The sequence below is a fragment of the Callionymus lyra genome, chromosome 4 (assembly GCF_982586985.1).
Source record: "Callionymus lyra chromosome 4, fCalLyr1.hap1.1, whole genome shotgun sequence".
Lineage (NCBI taxonomy): Eukaryota > Metazoa > Chordata > Actinopteri > Syngnathiformes > Callionymidae > Callionymus > Callionymus lyra.
This window is the reverse complement of record NC_141821.1, coordinates 22,358,425-22,379,129: the sequence shown is the minus strand read 5'-3', so window position 1 is coordinate 22,379,129 and position 20,705 is coordinate 22,358,425.

Sequence of the window (20,705 nt, the reverse complement as noted above, 5' to 3'; positions counted from 1 at the left end):
CCCTAATTTGTTCAAGTCTGCTTTTGTATAGAAGTAAGATTTCTGGACTATATTATTAAATCTTGATCTACTATCGAAAATGCTTAGAAAGAGGGTTTTTTTTCAACAAAGACACAAAAAGTGGTTAAAATTGTAAAATAATAATAATTTGAGTTTTTGAAGCGGAGGATTTGCTCAATTCAAAAAACGTTCAATGGTCATAAATGTTTGGACAGTAACTTCTGTATTTACATTTATGTGTAATTGTACTATGAGTTTCTGTCGGATGAGTTCACGAGATACCATCACCGACTTCCACTTCTTCTCCTTTCACTTTCACAATTTCCTCGAGCGGACGCTGCGAAAACTGGCAACGGTTTTCTGTCTCCTGGCCTGAGCCACGAGCCGTGACGCCGGCCTGTTCTTCGACTCACGCCGGGCCGCGAGGAACCTGCTGCCGTGTGACTGCGGTGGAAATGTGGAACTTGTCATTTCCTTCTTCTCGGGAATGTGGAAGTTGTGCTTCTGAAAAGGCATCTGAGAACTTTGAGCCACAAACGGACCTCGAACCACCGGATCAGCACGACTTCTCACTTCCTGCTGGAAACCATTTCATCAACCGTTTAAGTTACCGTCGCCGAAAGCTCGTGGAATCACCTTCAGCGTGACCCCGGAACGACCCCCTCGCTCGCCCGACTCTCTCCCTCCGGGGCCACACTCTCCAGGATAAGTGTCAGGAAATTGAGTGTAGCTGCTGCTATGAGTGACAGGTCACTACTGTAACCACCGCTGGTCGTTCCACCTCCATCAGGAGGACCCCTGGAACCCCCCCCTGCCCCCCCCGGTCGTCACATGACTTGTTTAGCCGTTCACTCGAGAAGATATTCAAGTGGTAACACAACATCCACAAATGACACACACATGATAAAGATACACAAAATAACAATATTTGACCTTATTGTTGTATCTTAAAAAAGGGAAATGGCAGCCGATCCGACTGTATCCTCTCGTCCTGAGTCATCGTTGGGATCTCAGAGGATGATTCATTTATTTCAATGGGAAAATTTTCTAAATTCAAATAACATATGTATATTTTTTCAATATATAGTTTTAAAATATTAATACAGTATCGTTGGGAAAAACCCTCCTCAACACGATGCATTCTTGCCATAGAATTAAAATGTTTAACTGACTTCAGGAATTCGTGAAACTATTTAAAAAAAAAGGAAATGTCAAGAATACACAAAATACACAAGCAGTGTCATTAGCCAGAGACTCAGAGGAGAGCAGCTCCATAAAATAGGGGTTAAAAATTTTGAGAATTCAGGAAAAACTGGAATTTTTTTTACTTATTAATATGCGTAACTATGCTCTGCTTTTGTTTTTTAAGATTTACTTGCAAATTCCAACGTGCAAGATTTACAGAATTCATAAAACTATTTGAAAAAGGAGTTTTTCCACCCTGTCTGAATAAGATTTGTCATTGTTTTTGGCAAACGGGTACTGTCAAGAAAATACACACATTAGAAGAAATGCCACCATTAATGTGACTTTTTCAAGGGAAATCTTTCGGAATTGTTTTTCTTCTAGATTCTGTGCAAAGCAGTGTCATTAGACAGAGACTCAGTGAAGAGCAGATCTTCTTCTCCCTCTGTGTTTGATGATCTACTGACTCTTTCAAGAAACATCTTAAGACTTCTTTTATTTGTTCAGGCTTTTCCTTGATTTTCTGGAACTCCTGTTGTGTTATCAGTTTTATCTTGACCTTTAAAGTATATACTTTATTGAATATTGTTTTGATTGTTTAAGCGCTTTGTGACCCTGGTCTGGAAAAGCGCTATACAAATAAAAATTACTTACTTACTTACAATAAGAGGGAAAGAAAACAAAAGTCCAGAAAATTAAAAAAAATGATGACAATTATTTGTCGTAATTTCAGAAATGTTGTTAACATTTAGTTGCAAATTCAAAATGGTCGGCGGCCCTTGATCACATTCTTTTGTGGTCCACATCCTTCATATTTTTGACAAATAATAAAAAAAAATGTGACATTGAATACCACTTTTTAAAGATCACTCCCACTGTGTGAAGTGATAAAATCAAACTTAAACTAAATTCAGCTCTAAATTTCTCTGCAGGTTTCAAACCAGCAGCACATTTTTGACCCATTTTGTGTTGGTTTATCGACTCTTGTCACCAGATCCTTGTGTCGCCTTGACCACCACAGAGCGGCAGGTGATCATAATGTCATGGCTGTGTGTGTGTAGGTGATTGTGAATGAAACACACAAACACACACACACACACACACTCTGCTGCGGGCCTGCAGGTGGTGCAGTAGCATCAGCTTTGGCTGCAGGACGAGCTGCTGACTGGAACACATTTCTTCCTCTGCAGAGGGAAAACCCTGATTCAGCTCCTGTGGGAGACCCCCGTCTCTGGGATTAGCGGGGTCGGACTAACACCGACCCCCTCCAGCCTCACCCCCACTCGCCCCCCCCCCCTCCCTCGGCATCACTCTTTGACACTCTAAAGCGCACACTTGAAGATTCTCAGAGGGCCATTGATTTGCTGTTACAGCAGCTAATTGTATTCATCAGCTAATCGATGCTCTTCTGATGACACCGACATTCTTCTCGTCAATGGAACACAAAGTATTTGACTTTTTTTTTTTTACTTTGCTGATTAAAGAATGAAGATCGTAAATCAAGCTGACGGTGAGTCATAATCAGGGATCGTTGCCCAGACGTGTGTAGAATCCGAAGACATACCTATCTTACGATACAGTGATACCATATACCGTGATACTGTAGGAACAAGGATATATTTGTAGTATTGTCGAGTACTCGACTCTTCGTAACCGCTTTCGTTTGTTTTGAAACCAAAATATGTCCAAACATCAGCTTTAAAAAGCTGGTGAAGTCTGTATCCTCTTGTCCTCAGTCATCACCAAGATCTCGTGATGGGATTTTTATTGTTCCTTTAGCTTCAGAGGACGTAATGACTGCTGCCATCTAGCGGCCGGAAGTTTAATTGCAACAGAAAAATGAACAAATTTTTACATGTTAGTTGATAACAAAAAAAAAGTAGATTATATATTTGTGTACACATGAGAATGTGTACACAATATAGACCATAACGAAACTATGATTACAAATATATATACAGTATATATATATTATTTTGTCCAGTAATAATATTTTTGTTATCTTTTTCTGAACTTTCTACTTTTCAGCTAAAATTTCCAGACTGTTGGATGAATAAAAAAATGTATCTCATCATCTTGTTCATATACTATTGAACTTATTCTTGTATCTGTAAAAAGAGAAACGGCAGCCAATCCAAACATCGCAAGTTGACTGCATCCCCTCATCCTCAGTCATCGCCGAGATCTCAAAGGATTTCAAGTGGAACCTTTTATTAAATTTGCTATGTTAATTGTCAATAAAAATTCGATTGATATGTTTTAAATCAATACATTAAAAAAAAATATTGATGAAGAATAAACAAAAGTGATATTTAAGTGTGTCCATATTGTTGGTCATACCCTAGTGATGAAGACCTGATAGTGTCCAGTGGTTGCTGCGTAAACGACCTTCTTCACGACCTGATCCTCACGACCCGGTCCTTACGATCTGGTCCTCACAGCCTGACAACACCCGAGCAGCTTCTCGTGCCCCCAGCAGACTGTACACCCCCCACAACCCCCTGCTCCTCCTCATCCACCAGCACCAAACCCTCGCCTGATACGCCGCATGAATAATGCAACAGGCCTCCTCCACCGTCGCTACCAACATGCCACGCCATGTTTTATTCACAGGACCCAGACGTGCAGCGCTCGGATCAGCTCCTCTCCGCCGTCCACATCCGGCGCTGGAAGTCCGTCTCCTTGACCCGCCGGTCCCCCGGTGGAGAGCAGCCCCCCCACAACAGCCCCCCACAAGTAAATATTTGCACCAGTTCCAGACGTCGTGTCTCACCTCCCGCTGACCATAAATCAAGCCTCTGTTGTTCACTTTTTTTTGCTTCTCATCCGTTACAAGGTGGCGCTATCTCCTGAATCCATTCATCATGAACATCATCCTCAGGCTGCAGATGCACTGATCAAGTGTTGCTTTCTAGGTGGCGCTACCTGCCCTGAAGTCGCCATCAATACCTTAAATACATCTTCAAACATACTTTTATTCTTCGACGATGTGGTCAATGTAGTAATTAACATTCATTAACATAACAGATTTACTTGATGAAATCAATGAAATCCTGTGAGAACCCGGCGATGACTGAGGATGAGAGGATACATATTGCGGTTACTAATCAAATGAAAGCAGTAACGACTTCATCAAGAGTCATGTGGTCTGTAAATGGTTTTATCTTAGTTGTTGCTTTTGTTTATTTCTTTAAAAAAAAGAAAATGTCATTCTTAACTTAACTATTTTTAGCATTATAAATACAATATACAAATGTTGGGATGAAAACATTTTAATATTGAATTTAAAAGGCTATGAATATTACAAAAAAAGTAAACAGAACCAAAAACAAAACTGGCAATAAAGTTTAATTAGTGATGAATGAATAATTCATTTTGAGTTTGGTATAATAGTTTGACCCTATTATAATAACATTTTTATATTGGATTTAAAGTGCTATGAATTAGTAAATAATAATAATAAATGTATTTTTTTAATCTTTGTAAGTGGAAGATAAAACTATACGTGTAAAAATGTTTTGAATTATTTTCAATACAATTATTTGAATATTATTTATAATGTACTTTTAATGGAAGAAACCATTGCGTTCAATATAATAAAACAACAATAACAAATCATCTTCAATATAGAAACAAAATAATTCAATGATTTTAAATCTTAAATTCAACCATTCAATATTCCTGAGGCACTGATATAATGATTTATCTTTGATTTTCTATAGTAGTATTTGCGACCCCCCTCCTGCCCCCCTACACACACTCACACACACACACACACACACACACACCATGAACTTGACGTCTCGATCAGTTGTTCTAAAGTCATGTCTGGTGTTCAGAGAGACTCGGAGTAGATCCTGGTAATATCATTGTAAATATTATCTTCTTGTCTCTGGAATACCTGTCAAGGAGTCACAGTGGTCCCACCAGACCCTGGGGGGGGGGGGGGGGGTTCAAGGTCAGCGTCTTCAGAAAGATTTTCTTCATGAAAACATCACACGGACTCATCAATGAAGTATTCATGACTCTCTCGCTCTTGAAATGTTAATCCGAAGGTGCTTCACGCTGCTCCGCGCTTGACCTTGAAGCTCCCGCCTCTTGACCTTGTTTCGTGGTCTCGTCCAGTCAGACGAGCCGCTTTCCCTGGACGCACCTGCGGCGCGTGACACCTGAGCCCGGCACCGTCACCGGCTCACCTGTCGTCATGTTTTGGCAACAACGCTTCTTCTCTCCTAGTGCAACGGACGCTGTTGCCACATCAGAGCGTCTTATGGTTCTTATCTCCGGGTCGTTATCAGCCGCTGCAGACGGGGCTTGAGAGGTGGGGTGTGGGGGGGAGGGGTGAGGGGGTCTCGTGGTCAAGCGTTACCGTCCCTCAGCGACGCATCGGCCGTCATGTCAGCACTTTGTGGAGGCAATTGTTGCCGCACCGGGCCCGGGTCTGAGCACCTCACACTCCATTATTCATGTGCGCCCCCCGACGGGGCTCGGCGGTCGTCAGAGGGAGAGGGTCCGCAGTTCAATTTCAAGGCTCCCCCTCACGGATCTGGTCCCAGAGCAGAGGGGGCTTCTGGCTAATGTGCACGATAAATCAAACGACATTCTGACGCTTCCCTTGTCCTCACCTGTCGTCGAGTAATCTGCTCCGCGGCTCGTCTTCACCCAGAGGTTCTGACCCGAGTCCAGATGGTCCCAAACAACCGTCCTCGGATCTCTTCCTCTCGCCCGTTCACGCCCACTTTTTGAAGGCTTCTCGACACCTTCCACTGCTCAAAAATATAAAAATCTATCAGAAAACTGGTTTTGCTAAACTGTAAATCCTCCCTTACATGTTGCATCTTCTCAGACTCTGGACACTTGAGTTTGACCCCTAAACAAATCTGTCAAGATTTCTTATTTAAAAAATGAAATAAAGTGATTTAAGTTGTTTTTTTGTATTTTATTAACTTGTTTTTCCTTCCCATGTTGCATTTCATCTTGTTTTGATGCATTTTTTATTAGTTTGCAAACTCCTAATTAAAGGTTTTTACTGATCTTTCTGTTCTAACTTTGGGTTTATTTGTGTATTTTTTCAAAGATGTGTGGAAGGATTTCATAAAAAAATAAATGAATAAACATTTGACTATTGTTCACTCAAACTGTGTTTTTTTATCTGAGATCTAATCTGAACGTATTTAAATATATGTGTGACAAACTTAAGGGTCACAACACTTGAGACAATTCATCATCAATCTCCCCAAAAAACAACTGCTATCTATGCTGCCTCACTTGACCTCTGGTGACCTCTTGCTTGGTAACAATTCAACCTCACTAATATTAATTATATTTAACTCCCAACGTTACCCCAAATGATCTACACCTAGCTTACATTTGAGCTTTTTGAACAGCGGTTAGAAATGATTGTGTTATCCCAAATAAAAATGGACACACGTGTGTAACAATGCTTTGTAATATGATGATGAAAGTGTCGATTATAAACGTTACCTTTATGTAGGTTGACATATATTTAATCTCCAAAAACAGCTGCGTGAGGTTGAGTTGTTGCTACGTTAAAGGCTTTTTATGCACTTAAAATACAGTTAAATGCATTTTCTGAATTCCCCAAAACACACTTAACCAGACCTTAACCAGAACAAAGTTGTGCTTTTTAAAAATAAAGCAATTTATCTAAAACAATTTACAACAAAAGTTTAATCAAAGAAACGATATAAAATAATGATGGCCTCAGATTTGAACCAAAATGTAAACGTTTATTTATTGTATAAATCCTCTCTTGTAAATTATTTAAGAAGACAAATAATGCCTAAAATAATGTGTAAAGAAAGTTTGGTCTGGTTCAAACTCCCGTCCTTAAGGTCAAGAGTGATGGATAAGGTCATAAGGTCAAATGTAAGACCACAAGAAGTCCATGTTAAACAGGACGTTTGGTTCCCTTGCTTCATGTAGCGCCTCAAGCTAACAGCAGCTAATGGTGAGCAAAGTGTCTCTCCTGTCGGATTGGTGAAGAGCTCATTAAATCTAACTATTCCGTTGTTACCCGACACCAGCCCTGGTTCCCTCCTCGCCACCTTCGCTCACTCCACGCCTTCGCACTCAAGCGAAGCGTTCAAGTTGAAGTTTCCTCTCAGGGAAAGTGACGCCGCACATGTGACCTGGAGTGTGTTCACTCAGGTCCACTCACTCAGGACCAGGCCGGCCCACATGCCGGCCCACGTTTTTGTTTTGCAACAACGTCTAACTCTGGACGCGAGGTGTAGTATATATAACCAATGTTGCTGCTCATAACATCGCAGACGTAATCTCTTTACTTCTGTCCAGCGGAGGAAAGGTTGCCAACGAGACTTCACGCTGTGTTTACACACCACAAAAGATTCTTCTTCAATATTGTTTATGTTTTCTGTGCGGTAACAACTGCTTCAAGGACTGACACAGGAGAGTAATTACCGTATTTTTCAGACTAAGTGCATCAGATTATAAGGTGCATTTTTGTTCGACTGCGTGACTGACAGCGGTTATGCAGCTTGGTAGTATTACTCCGGGAGGCTCTTGATTCTTCCTCGTTTTACTGCGAAGCCTTCGGAGTAATACTACAAACCATTCATGTTGCAGCAGGGCAATTATTACTACAATGCTCCGCAGGGTCACATTAGAAAAATACTACAATGCTCCGAGGGGCCTTGTGGAGTAGTACTACAAAGCATCGTGGGATCAACACAGAGTACTACTACAAAGATCTGCGAGGCATCACTGTGTATTAATACTAATCTCTATAAGGCCTCGCGGAGTACTACTACAAAGCTCTATGAGGCCTCACAGAGTACTACTACAAAGCTCTATGAGGCCTAAAGGAGTACTACTACAAAGCTCTATGAGGCCTCACAGAGTACTACTACAAAGATCTGCGAGGCATCACTGTGTATTAATACTAATCTCTATAAGGCCTCGTGGAGTACTACTAAAAAGCTCTATGAGGCCTCACAGAGTACTACTACAAAGCTCTATGAGGCCTCACAGAGTACTACTACAAAACTCTATGAGGCCTCACAGAGTACTACTACAAAGCTCTATGAGGCCTAACGGAGTACTACTACAAAGCTCTGTGAGGCCTAACGGAGTACTACTACAAAGCTCTTTGAGGCCTAACAGAGTACTACTACAAAGCTCTATGAGGCCTAACGAATACTACTACAAAGCTCTTTGAGGCCTCACAGAGTACTACTACAAAGATCTGCGAGGCATCACTGTGTATTAATACTAATCTCTATAAGGCCTCGTGGAGTACTACTAAAAAGCTCTATGAGGCCTCACAGAGTACTACTACAAAGCTCTATGAGGCCTCACAGAGTACTACTACAAAACTCTATGAGGCCTAACGGAGTACTACTACAAAGCTCTGTGAGGCCTAACGGAGTACTACTACAAAGCTCCATTTGGCCTCACGGAGTACTACTACAAAGCTCTATGAGGCCTCACAGAGTATTACTACAAAACTCTATGAGGCCTCACAGAGTACTACTACAAAGCTCTGTGAGGCCTAACGGAGTACTACTACAAAGCTCTGTGAGGCCTAACGGAGTACTACTACAAAGCTCTTTGAGGCCTAACAGAGTACTACTACAAAGCTCTGTGAGGCCTAACGGAGTACTACTACAAAGCTCTTTGAGGCCTAACAGAGTACTACTACAAAGCTCTGTGAGGCCTCACTGAGTACTACTACAAAGCTCTGTGAGGCCTAACGGAGTACTACTACAAAGATCCATGAGGCCTCAGGGAGTACTACTACAAAGCTCTGTGAGGCCTCACTGAGTACTACTACAAAGCTCTGTGAGGCCTCACAGAGTACTACTGCAAAGCACTATGAGGCCTCACAGAGTACTACTACGAAGCTCTATGAGGCCTTACGGAGTACTACTACAAAGCTCCATGAGGCCTCATGGAGTACAACTACAAAGCTCTATAAGGCCTCACAACAGAGTACTACTACAAAGCTCTGTGGGGCCTCAAGGAGTAGTACTTCGAAGCTTTGCATGGCCTCACAGTTTAGTACTTTAAAGATCTGCGAGGAGTATTACTATGAACTTAAGCATTTAAAACTATTTTTAAAATGCCGTGTTCCTCATAAATGCGATTTAAGGTCAGTGGAGACAACCAGAATGAATACATGAGGGTCACTGGTCACAGCCCTGAAATAAAGTACCAAAATCTCCGTTAGCTCTCAACGTTTATGTCACAACAGGGGCCCTCATGGTACATGAGCATCAGTACCCATCTGTAGTAGTAGAAGCAGCTGAATGGACTGTAAGTCTCTTCATCTTCTGCAGTGTCAGATGTTTAATTCATGTTGTCAGAGCTCTGAAAACAAAGATGCGGGTGAGATCTTTTAATCGCCCGCCTCTTGTGTGGAAGCGCCAACAGGGAGCCTGGAGTCTGAGTTTAGTAAATACTGCATGAAAACACATGTGGCCTCTCAGATCAGTATCAGAGGAAGCCCAGTCAGCCCAGTGGAGCGGCTCCAGCTGACAGAGGTCATGTTCTGTAGTCCAGGAGCAGCGGAGCACATCATCGCATGCTCGTCTTCACCCCGGGCAACTGTTGAGGTGGTCCGGGCCGTCGACTCTCACCGCCCGAATAATGGAGCGCGGCCATACATCAAGCTCTCTTCTGTTCCTGCACAAAGTGTTCCTTCGCTGTGCGCTCACTAGAGTGCAGATGAAAGCTGCAGCGTTCAAGGACCCTTTGAAGCCCCTCCATGAAGTACAGCTTTCAGCATTCCTGACTCAGGAAATCACCAGGATTTCTGTCGTTGACGGCGCTGGAACCGCTTCTGCGTCTGTTGAACAGAAGCGTCTAATCTCGGCGGGCGGCTGAAAGCAGTGCTGCTTGTTTGTGATCGTGTGCAACAGTTGTGCGTCCAGATACTGACGCTCGCAGCACAGCTGTTTATAGCTGAGTGCCTTTTTTCTTTTTTTTACAATTCTGTGGAGATTTAGATAATGGACTGACGAGAGCGCAGACAGATTTCATCTCCTTCGCTCATTACCGAGTCCCCGAGGTCACTCGTGGTCCTTGTGGTCTCAGCTGTTCCGGCCCCGGAGAACATCGGGGCCACTCAGCTGTCGGCTCCCATCCTGGCGCTCACACCCTTCTGCCACTGCATCCCCCCTCATCACCCCCCATCTCTGGTCTGACAGCATCTGTCAGCGTCACTCATTCAGCAGGTTCTTGATGTTCTGACCTCCTGAACTGAAACGACTCTGATAGTGAACATGATGATGACAATCCATCATCAATTAAAAAGATAGAAAGATGAATGAATGAATGGATGGACAGACAAACTGATATAAGCTTATTGATCTCGCAAAGTAAGGTGTAATGTACAGACAGACAGATGTACGGACAGATTGATGGATGGAGGGATAGATAGATGGATGTACGGACAAATGGATTTATAGAAAGACAGATAGACAAAAACATAGACTGACAGATTGTTAGATGGACAGAAAGAAAGACTGACGGAAAGAGAGACAAAAAGATAGACGGACAGAAATATAGACTGAGATAAAGAAAGACTGACAGAAAGATAGATGGACAAAAACATAGATGAACAGAAAGAGAGACTGACATAGAGATTGACTGACAGAAAGATAGACTGACGGAAACATAGATGGACAGATAGACAGACAGAAATATAAACTGACAGAAAGATAGATGGAGAGAAAGACAGACAGACAGAAAGATAGAAAGAAAGAAAGATAGATGGACAGAAAGACAGACAGACAAAAAGATAGATGGAGAGAAAGACAGACAGACAGACAGACAGACAGACAGACAGACAGACAGAAAGACAGAAAGACAGACAGACAGAAAGATAGAAAGACAGAAAGACAGACAGACAGACAGAAAGATGGAAGGACAGAAAGACAGACAGACAGAAAGATAGATGGACAGAAAGACAGACAGACAGAAAGATAGAAAGACAGAAAGATAGATGGACAAAAAGACAGACAGAAATATAGATGAACAGAAAGATAGAAAGAGAGAAAGATAGATGGACAGACAGACAGACAGACAGACAGACAGACAGACAGACAGACAGACAGACAGACAGACAGACAGACAGACAGACAGACAGACAGACAGACAGACAGACAGACATTTCTCGTCTTTCCTTTCTGGACACAGTTTCAGTGTATCTGCCAATCAAATGAGGTCTGAATCGGTGGATCTGTTGTGTGGAGTCCCTCAAGGTTCTGTTCTGGGTCCTTTATTGTTTTTGATGTACTTGATTTCCCTTGGTAAAATTTATTCAGAGATTTCCTGATGTTTCTTATCACATTTTTGCTGATAACATCCAGCTCTACTGCTCTTTTGATCCAACTGAGCTACAGAGGCTTAACAGCTTAGTCAACTGTTTGCTAGAAATCAAACAATGGCTGAGTGAAAACACTTTATGGCTAAATGTGGACAAAACTGAAACGCTGGTGATTGCTCCTGATGATAAGGTTCCAGGGTTGAGTCAGTACTTGGGTGACAGTCTGTCAAACTGAGCCTGAGAAACCTGGGTGTTGTATTTGATAAAGACTTGTCTCTAGTTCAACACTGCAGAAAACTGACCAGAAACTGTTTCCTTCAACTGAGAAAAATCTCTAAACTTAGGAAAATGTTGTCACAACATGATCTGGAGCTTGTAGTCCATGCGTTTGTTTCTTCTCGTCTGGACTATTGTAACAGTTTGTTTTCATGTCTTAACAAGAAGGAGCTGTCTCGCCTGCAGTTGATTCAGAACTCTGCAGCGAGAATTCTGACCCGCTCTAGTAGAAGAACTCACATTTCTCCGGTCCTTAAAACTCTTCACTGGCTGCCAGTTTCTTTCAGGATCAACTTTAAAATTCTGGTTCTTACTTTCAGATCTATTCATTGTCAGGCTCCTCCTTAAATCACTGATCTGATCCAGCCTTACACCCCAGCTCGGGCTCTGAGGTCTGTGGATCAGAATCTACTGATGGTTCCTGAACACACTTCCGGACCAGAGGAGAGAAATCCTTCAAGGCTGTTGCTCCTAAGCTTTGGAACGATCTTCATCTCCCTCTGTGTTTGATGATCTACTGACTCCTTCAAGAAACATCTTAAGACACTTTTATTTGTTCAGGCTTTTCCTTGATTTTCTCGAACTCCTGTGTTGTTCTCAGTATTATCTTGACCTTTTAAGTATATATTTTATTGAGTCTTTTTTTGATCGTTTAAGCGCTTTGTGACCCTGGTCTGGAAAAGCACTATATAAATACAAATTACTTACTTAATTACTCACAGACAGAAAGGGAGACAAATGGAAATAATAAAACAAAACAGTCACCATAAGTGAAGCTGCTATTACTGGTGTATGTATGTTGTCACTTGAGAAGCTTCTAATTGCAACATTTCTTTTGCCTCAGACATGTTATTCTCTGCCCAAGTATTCCATAATGAAGGTGGAGCAGCAGAAGAATGACCTCCTGCATCACCTCCTCCATGACCTTCTTTCTCCAGGAGTGGGAACCAGGAGCAGGCAGAAGGATCTGCAGGGAACAGAGCCCAGGATAAGATCACGCCTTCACCCCCTTTTTTTTATTAGAGGCACTCACTGATCCAGCGGCTCCGCTCCCCCTGTCGGGGGAAGTCGTTTGTCAAAGACAGATCCCCTGAGGAGCTCTGCTGGATTTAGGGGTTTCCTCCGCTGTTCATGGGGCACATTTCCCAGAATTACACTCATTCACGATGAGTGAAAGCATCCCAGTGAAAAAAAAAAAAGGTGCCTCTCGCCTCCATTCAGAGGTCCGGACCCCTAATCTCTGCTGGGACGGCCCACCGAGAGAAAGGGAAGGCCGGCCCACTCACATCAAGCACCAGACTCCATAAAGGCGCCGCAACAATGGGGAACATTTTCATGCCTGGTCCGTGTGTGAGGCTGGAAAACTTTCAAACACTTTACAGTGAACGGTGATGGACGTTTGACTGATTTATGAGCAGCGAGGGTTTGACCCGTCTGTGCAGAACACGAGCCCCCCTTTTATATATGGAGGAGTTCTGACCTGTGTTTATTATTTTATTATTTATTTATATCTGTATTATATATGTATTTAATAAACAGTTTTTATTGGGGATTTAGATCTAGTGCCATCATTACAAGAACCTCAAAAATCTATCCGACGTCTCAAATTTTTGAGGTTCTTGTAATAATGGAACTAGATTTAAATCCCCAACTAAAAAGGTCAAACTTTGAATTTAAAACACTGGATATTTCCACATATTTCACCTCCTGCCATCCACAGGTTCACTTGATCCAAACCTGGGAAACGTATCAAAATCAGGCTGAGGTTTGGATGAACCAAAAAGTCGACATCTTGCCTGTGATTTACTGAAGTGGCGTCCAGGAGGAAGTCGACGTTCTCCGTCTGTCCTCCGCAGCATCCAAATATAGGACACCACCAGGTGCTCCGCAGCTCCATGGCAACCGCGGTCGTTCCCGGATCATAAATCAACACCTGTCACATAACAACCCTGGACGCCGTGTTGCGTCGGATTCACGGCGACAATGCGCTGACTCTGTGGTTCCTGGTGTGCGGCTGCACATCTGGGTGTCACTCGTTGTCATCATCTTCACCTTCACCTTCATCTTCATCTTCATCTTCATCTTCATCTTCATCTTCAACTTCAACTTCATCTTCACCTTCACCTTCACCTTCATCTTCATCTTCATCTTCATCTTCAACTTCATCTTCACCTTCTCCTTCTCCTTCACCTTCATCTTCATCTTCATCTTCATCTTCATCTTCATCTTCAGCTCATCGTCATCTTCATCTTCATCTTTATCTTTATCTTTATCTTTATCTTTATCTTCATCTTCATCTTCATCTTCATCTTCATCTTCATCTTCACCTTCACCTTCACCTTCATCTTCACCTTCTCCTTCATCTTCATCTTCAGCTCATCGCCATCTTCATCTTTATCTTTATCTTTATCTTTATCTTCATCTTCATCTTTATTTTCATCTTCATCTTCATCTTTATCTTTATCTTTATCTTTATCTTTATCTTTATCTTTATCTTTATCTTCACCTTCACCTTCACCTTCATCTTCATCTTCACCTTCACCTTCACCTTCATCTTCACCTTCTCCTTCATCTTCATCTTCAGCTCATCGTCATCTTAATCTTCATCGTCATCGTCATCGTCATCGTCATCTTCATCTTCATCTTCATCTTCATCTTCATCTTCATCTTCATCTTCATCTACATCCTCCTCCTCATCCTCATCCTCTTCTTGATCATTTTCCTCTTCCTCTTCCTCTTCTTCATCTTCATCTTCATCTTCAGCTTTATCTTTATCTTTATCTTTATCTTTATCTTTATCTTTATCTTTATCTTTATCTTTATCTTTATCTTTATCTTTATCTTTATCTTCATAATCATCATCTTCATCTTCGTCACAGCAGGTTCTGTTGCGTAACATGTCAGTGGGTAATTGTCAGGTCTGACTCTGACGACAAGTTGGCAGCTCAAAGCTCCAAACACATCCGTGTCGGTCCACCAGAGCTCCTGGCCTAGTTTCACCAAAAAAAACAAAACAAAGCCAGAGGATGTTTTGGTTCACCGCGGTGGCCCTCCGAGCCGGTAGCGCTCTCCTCCTCTGGTGCTGTTGCTAGGAGACGGACGGCTCCAGATCTGGCTTGAGCGAGGAGCACCTGCTTCACGGCACATTCAAACGTCTGCGCTCGCAGGAGGCAGAAGTTATTGGAGACGCAAGTGGGAGCGTCTCGGCGCTTCTTCTCGGGGTTCAGATAATGAGTGGAATCAGCAGGGACAGATGTTGCTCTGCTGCAGGTGTTCCAGCGTCTGACGCTCCGGAGACTTTCTTCAGCTCTATTGGCTGCTCTGAAGAATGGGACGACGGAGCCAGCGGCCATGTATGATTTGAAGCTTCACTCCGAAGCTGTTGACCACTGTGGATTTCTCCGCTCCTGTGTTGAATCTTTCCTGCAGCTTCACTGTGGGCTCCGGAGGAAACTTCTCACAATTAAAAGGCATTAGAAAATCTCATGTCATTTTGTTGACTTCTGTATCTATGTCTGCATGTCTTACTTTGTTCTGGTTTATTCACATGTTTTTTTGTCTTTTTTCTTCTACTCTAATATTTTGGACAGAGATATTGGACTCTTACTGTTGTTGTCTGTTGGGACATTTAATTTGTGTTATTTATTGTAGTTGTATTTGTAGTTTGTCTGCCGTCTTTCCCCCATTTTAGATGGTGACATAAAAACTATAAATATCAAGACAAAAATCTATAATTTGAAAGTTATTTTGGACAGGGTAACCCACGCTGTGCCCGCGGACAGATGGACACGCCGTGACCGTTGATGGTGCCCACTCAGCATGTTGCGATGGAGCTTTGACAAAAAACAAGTCGCCTTTAATTGAATGTAAAAGATAATTGAATGAATCGTTGGCACTAGAACTGAACCCAGCGTGGTTCCTGACTTTGAAATATTGGAGATGATCAACATAAATAGATGTTGTGATTATTATTGTAATACTTATTGTTACTATTTTTACTACTATGTTGTCAAAGCAGTTTTTTAGTCTTCTTTAAACTCAGTACCCATAAAGTAACACAAATAGGTTGGTGACCCCCTGTTGTAAAGACACGTATCTATAAACTAACCCCACCTCATGCATGAGTCCCAGTAAATACTAGGCATTAGGGGCACCTCGTACATTGGAGGGAATGGCAGAATAAAATTAAATATGATAAAATAATTTGTCCATACAAATTGCCTCGATCTTTGTAGTTTCCGATTATAACCAAAACCGACCCCTGGTGACCATGTCAGTGTCAACATGGTTGTATTTTGCAAAGAGGGTCCCTGGCCATAGGCGAATGGTGTCCCGGGGGTCTTGGCATCTCAAACTGTATCAACTGAGTTCATATCATCTTTAGTCCCGGATTTTGTTTCGCCAAATATGACGTGTTGTTTGTCTCAGCGTAATTTAACCAGATCGGCTCACTTCCTGTCACGAACAATCTACGACAGGAAGTGTCATGCAAGTTTTTAAATGAAAACTTGAAAGGAAAGAGCCATGAATGTGTGGCACTTAAAAGCCACTAAAGTGAAAACCCAAATCTTCTGACTTACAAATTTTAAATGTTGAAGTCTTCCTCTCCAAAACATCCTGGCGAAGGAGAGGTTACAAGAGCGGCGTCCATTTTAACGTAATAATGGTCTTCGCTCCTTCTCCAGCCATCTGTAATCACCACCCCCACTTTGTTTATACAATGTGTCCCCTGGAGGTGGAGACTTCCAGGATTGATGACGTGCTGTGACAAACATTGACTTTTGATCAATAACAGTAGAGCGGGCGTGGTTATGGTAAACAAGATTTTATTTTCAGAATAACTAAATGTTTTGAGTGGGCGGGGCTTAAGATCATTTTCTAATGTAAATATTATAGTTCAGACATGTACTGACGATACACTAGAGGTCAAAGGCTAAGTGACTCAAACAGGTTGTTGTGTGGCCGACACTACAACAGCTGTATCTGTGTCACTGACTGTAAATACAGTCTCTATAATTCCGCCTCAGTCACAGACAAAGGGATTTAAACCCACCAGCTTTTCGTGACTTTCAGTCTTTTCCCCTAAAGCCGTCGCTGATCTCCGTTTACCGTGTTAAGATGAAATGGGTCACCGGCATTATAATTCTCAGCTGAATATATGTGATTATGTAAGTCCAGGTTCGAGCTCAGGGGGTTAATCTCCGGCTCAGACCTCGAGTCAGCCGGACCTCGGTAACCAGGGGAACCTGGTCGCCGTGTTGCAAGTCTTTTCTTACGTTCTCTTAGATAATGAGAGGCTTTAAATAGATGTGACTTCACTGTCCTCTACATGTGTCAGACTGGATCTGCTCCAGTCTGGAGGGGGATCAGCTGGACACAACGGGGTCCGCCAGGCCAACAGCCCGTAAACACCCCACGACTCACGCTGACCCGTGGAACGGCCCGAGTGTTAATTGTGCTGCGGGTCATTAGGCTGAACCGAGGCGTATTTGGGCCGTGGCCCCGACCTTCTGCCCGGACACCCGGGGTGACTCGGGGCGCCGGTGCCAGGATCAAACTGAGAGGTGTGAGCTCGCCGAGCTAAAATTATCGGACATTAATAATGATGAGGCTCACTGACCCAGTGGCCGTGATGCTACAAATAAACCCACAAGAGGAGGAGCTCTCGTTTCTGTGCCAGACCTTTCAAGAACATTCACACCCAAATCCCCATGAAAATAAAGTGCTCTCTCTTACCTTCAGAATGACTGTGAGTTACCGTAATAACAGTTTAAAGGGGAAAAGATATTTTTTCTTAAGCAATGAGAGATGAATTTCAACGTTTTGTAGATGTTTGATTTTAGCCGATGTAGTAGGACTCGAATAACTGAACTGAAACTGAAACTCAACCTCAGTTTCACTCAATAAAATTCAATAAAATCACATTTCGACTCATTTTCTAACCTAATAAACATGTTTTCCAACACAGATCTATCTTCTTCTCACTTTTACTGTCCCTGGGTATTGAGACTATTGAAGCGTTCAGGAGTAACTTTCCTGCGACAACTCTTGACACAGATTCATTTTTTAATTTTTAATTTAGGTTTGTGTTTAGGTACCGTAATGACAGTAATATGAGCTCCAGTTGCAAACTTAAAATGGTGATTTGTAGGTAGGACGTTTTTCTTCTAGTAGTCATGGTAGGTTGAAAGGCACATGCCAGATTCTGTTGACATCGTATTGTACGAAAGATAAATGAGAAAAATGTAACAATGAGAAGAACATTTGTGTTTCCAGGGACTTTTCCTTCTATCTGAATATTGGGAATGAAAGTTTCGTCATCGAGAGACAGTAGAAATTGAGACGATATACGTCCACAAATGATTATCTTAAAGTCTTGTTCGTGAATGAGGGATGACGTCTGAGATGTCATTTTTTCTGTCGTGGTGAAGAGAAAGCTGAGCCAAAAAACGCTCCGTATCTACTCTCAACCGAGCTTTGAGTAAACAGGACTTCTCCAGTATCTTCATCTCATTCCTGGTCCTTACATTTGTTAGCCTCTAATGGGGAGCTTTTCCAGTTGCTTTGTGTAGAAAATAAAAACTTTTCACACGGTCGTACTTGAGAAAATTGTTCAACTATCTGGAGTCTTCGTCATTAAAAAGGGAAAAACGTCAAGGAACTTCTCCCTAGAGGTTTGAGTCGTTTAACTTCTAGCATTAGAATGCACAAAATCCCCTTTAAAATATCACAAAGAATAACTGAAAAGTTCTCGACCATTTTAATTCTACTTCTCTCCTCAGCATACGTCAGATCCATTGAGAGATAAAAGTACAAAATAAACTACACAAATAAAGCAACAACAGTCGCCGTTGCGTTTTATTTTTTCAGCAGTAAAACCTTGAGATACACTATTGTAACTTTTGGAAAGCTAATCATAAAAAAGTATTTTACTGTGGAGTCGTGAGTCCTTGAACAGGCCGGTAAGTTTGTTTGTTTTGGTTCTTTTGAAAGTCCTCTTGTGAAAACGGATAAAAGTCTGAACTCTAGGAACAAATCTGTCTCCTCAGCGAGAGCACAAACATCTTAAGACTCGCGCTTTGAGCAAAATATCTTGTCAGTCAGTCATCGAGGTTCCCAGAGTCGCCTCCGGGGAGAACGTTTGGAAAAACAAAAATCAATTTCAGGCACTCAAGTCGGAAGACATGGTGGAAGGACCAAAACAAAACAGGTGTGTGTTGAAAAGTATCTTCCCCGCTGCAGCGACGCACACACACACACACACACACACAAAGCGTTTTCTCAGAGAGACGCTGCAGAAAACTGGCGGACTAAAATTTGAGTGTCATTGAGCGTGAAATTCCACTGTGACCAGAGCAAAGTGGTTCACATATGGAGCTTTTGAAATGGAGATTTCACCCGAGCAAATTCTGTTTTACACACTCCACTCCAACTTCTACTGTCCTTGAACACACCTTCCACGAAAGTTTGCATTTTAAAAAATGATAGCCCTGATAGCCGCTAGCTATGCTAGCATGTGTGGATTTCATGTTTGAAAAATGCACTTGACTTATATTACAGTAGGGAAAAAAAATATATAGACTTTAAAAAATGTATATTGTTAAGTTTCAGTGTTGTACGTTTAAGTCTGACTGACCAAATCGTGCCACTAAAAAGAGCAGATAACTTACTTTGACCTGTTCAGGAGCACACTAAAACATATTGGTATGTAACTGTACCATTGATCAGGGTTTAAGACAGGAAATCAAACATTAATAAAAAACAAAAAAACAGTATGACATCAATAGAAAGTATTTTAAAGTACCGTAATGACAGTAAAAAAAAAAAAATGTAGGTGTTAATTGAACGTGGGACTTTCTTGACATGAGGAAATGATTCATTTCATGACTAAAATGTGTAGATTTAAACGTATGAAGAATATGCATCGTCTTATAAACAAGACTTCAATAAACACTTGTGACCCTTTAAAATATATTTTCACATTTACAAGAGCTCACGAAAATTGGACACAAAACCTGCATTTCATAAAACAAGACGTATACTTCCCCACGTAAATAGAATATCTACTTGTGTTTCCACTGGTTCAAGTTTATCTAAAAGAGAACAAAAGGGGGAAGAAAAAAAAATCGGGGTTTTATTTCGTGGCCTCTTTACCTCTCCGAGAAGCCGTTCTGGAAGCCATCACGGTGAGTTACGAGCAGCAGCCGGGTCACTGGGCAGCTCCATTTAAGAAGCCGGCCGACCAGATGGAGCGAGCGGACGGTAAAGCGCGCGGTGAGGCCGGAATCATCCGCTCGGTTCGTTTGATGTGTTTGTCTGGACGGCAGCAGATGATACTTAAGGTGCGTCTGACGGTCGCTGCCGCCCCGCCGGCCATTTTTTGGGGAAAAACAAACTGTGTTCATTTGCGGGTCGAGCTGCAGGGGTGAAGAGGGAAGTAAGATAAGAGCCTGGAGCTCCACTCTCTCGGGGTTACTTCCATAACTGGTGGTGGATGGATGCGAGTCCTGAGGGGGACCAGAGAGAGGGGGGCGGGGGTTCTAAATTGCGATGATACCGTCGCTGGCTGAAAGTTTCGCATCAGCGGTCGGATGAGACTCATCAGGTCAAGCCGTCTCTCTGAGGTCAGTGTGCAGATCTCAGGATGGACGATTTCACCGTAGAATTCTTGATGAACAAGTTCTCGACGAGTTAAGAGCTGACGGGTCACGTAGGAGAGGTGACCCTGAACGCATCACCGGCTCTAGATACTTTTAGGAACCAGGTCTTGTTTACTCCCCAAGAAACTTGTTTAAGCATTAATTATTGAACATGCACCAACTTTATTTACAAAAATACTTTGACATTTGTGTTGTCTCTGGGTCAAGGTGACCCGGTAGCCCCGGAAAATGTAATTGTTTTATCCCTTGTGTTGTCTCTGGGTCAAGGTGAA